This window comes from Euphorbia lathyris, chromosome 9 (genome assembly GCF_963576675.1).
Source record: "Euphorbia lathyris chromosome 9, ddEupLath1.1, whole genome shotgun sequence".
In the NCBI taxonomy this organism is placed as follows: Eukaryota; Viridiplantae; Streptophyta; class Magnoliopsida; order Malpighiales; family Euphorbiaceae; genus Euphorbia; species Euphorbia lathyris.
Window position 1 is genome coordinate 2,821,312 of NC_088918.1, and position 2,512 is coordinate 2,823,823.

A 2,512-nucleotide genomic window follows, 5' to 3' on the forward strand; every position below is an offset into this window, starting at 1 on the left:
TACAATTTTGCCAAGATTTGGCTCATTAATTTATCGTTATCTTTGATTCAAAAAAAAAAGAGTGTAACTTTAAATACTTTGTTTTATAAAAAAAGGTGTAACACATACCTCTATTTATAAACGTTTGAACCACAACATTCTATTTTACAAATAGGGCAAACCATATATTTTTTTTCGTACTTTGCCCATATTTTAATACAATAAAAATACAGTTCTGCATTGAACTAAAGTCTAAAACATAGTCCAAATTGTACTTAGAAAACCATAATCAATTATTTTTCCAATATTTTTTTTTAATAGTCGAATTTTTTTTTTCTAATTATTTTTTTTAACAAACGAAAAAATGTGGTAACCCATCCCAATTGGACCGACGAGTCACAGGTTGACTGTGATTTTTGCTTGGTTATTGCATTTTGAAAAAGTCAACATAACACATATCGCACACACATTTTTTTATAGAAGCTGGAACGATACAGTAGTAATGATTCGGGAATCCCAACTAGGTTGGCACCCCAAGAGCATGCACTGAAAACCCGATATTATTATATAATCTCATTTCGTAATCTGCATACCAAAACGTTTAAAGAAAAATATTTAAAATTGGGAACCACACTGAATATCTGTCTAGTTATTAACATACCACACTTAAATGAAATGAACCGAGTCTTGATCACATGCATCTTAATGAGGATGTAGAATTTGCTCATTCACCATTAGATCTAGGCTTATTAGAATTCTAAGATGGAGATTCAAAGCATCCTGATGCTTAGATTTAATAAGCCTATATTTAATGGTGAATGAGCAAATTCACTTGCTCATTAAGGTGCATGTGAACATTCCTGGAAATGAACCAATCCACTAAATTTAAAAATGGCAAAGAATCCTCTAAAAATACCAACCAAGGTTTCAGTATCATATTCATGTATATAAAAAATGCCAACCCATGTATTAAAAATGCCAACCAAAATTGTATATTACATGATTTTGTATTAAATGATAATTATCTCAATAACCCTATAAAACACAGACACACATAAACTTTCATTTTAAGAAAAGAAATGAGAAAGAAGGTGAAACTTGCTTTCATAGCAAACGATTCAGCCTGAAAAGCAACATTCAAGAAGAGGAAGAACGGTCACAGTTGGTACAACTTGGATATTTGAAAATCTCCAGAATTGTATGTAATAAAGTCAAAGGTACAATTCGGTTCGGTTTTACACAAAAAGTAAACACTGTTCAATCCGGTTCTGGATTTTTTTTTTGCAGATATTCGGTCTGGTTCTAAAACCTTCAACATATTTACTCAGTAATATTAGGAATTTGAAAATCTCCAGAATTGTACCTAATTAATAAGTTAACAGTACAATATAATTCTGAATTTTTTCTTTCGGGTATTGGGTCGGATTCAAGAATCTCCGAGATCCATGCTCGATCTATTGAAGAAGATCAGTGAATTAACTACACTTTGTGAAGTTCCGGCATGTGCAATCATTTAGAGCCCTTATGATTCTCGGCCGGAGCTTTGGCCGTCAGGGTACAGTGTTCAACAAGTTGTTTCTCGCTTCATAATGATGCCGGAAATGGAGCAAACCAAGAAAATGCTTAACCAAGAGAGTTTTCTCCGACAAAGAATCAACAAGGCAATTGAGCAGCTCAGGAAGCAGAGAAAGGAGAACCGGGAAATGGAGGTAACTCAGGTGATGTTCCATAGTCTCACCGGAAAAAGCTTGATATATCTGAACATTCTCGATTTGAATGATCTTTGATTGGTAATTGATCAAAAATTGAACGAGATAATCATAAGAATTGAAATGCTAACAGTTAATAATTCTTATGCCGGAGCCGCTTCTGTTGCTGAAGGGGGTGCCGAAGGGACGGTGGTGGTGGCTGAGCCGCCAGTGCCGGTGGGATTTGATGTGAACGGGGAAAGTGTGCGGAGGGAACAATGGTTTACGGATTTGATTAGCCTTCCAAAACAATTCCAATTTGGTGGTGGCGGCGCGGTCACCGGTGGTGGAGAAGAGATGTTGCTGCCGTTTTCTGATCAGCACGAGGATAATCTCTGGTCTAGTGATTTCTTTCGATATGGTGGTGTAAGTGTTGTATGCCCTAGGCCATTCCTTTTGTATATTATACAGTGTGAATTTTGTATCCAAATGGCAGTTAATAATATATGTATTCATGTGTAATTATTTGTATTGTTTAATTACTTAATGAATATATATATTAGTCCAAAGATTATTTACAAAGAGATAATATTATTAAGAGTTAATAATAATGAGATATATTTCTTTGGTAAAATAATAATCTTAAATGTTCATAGTCGGTGGATAATGAATTGGACACTCATTTATCCTTAGACTATCACCTCTGTTTATTTTCTCGATTAGTATGAGATATTAATCAGAAACAGAAAATCTCATTCTGTTTGATATGTTGATATCAGAATAAATATGTGGACATTCAAAGAGGTGAATGGTTCGAACTGTGACGTTAGATAATAATTGCACAA

At 34.1% G+C, this 2,512-nt stretch overlaps 1 pseudogene; it reads left to right on the forward strand.

The window, feature by feature from the left end:
• The first annotated feature begins 1,058 nt into the window (after positions 1 to 1,058).
• Positions 1,059 to 2,189, forward strand: LOC136207215 (agamous-like MADS-box protein AGL80; annotated as a pseudogene).
• Positions 2,190 to 2,512: the final 323 nt, after the last annotated feature.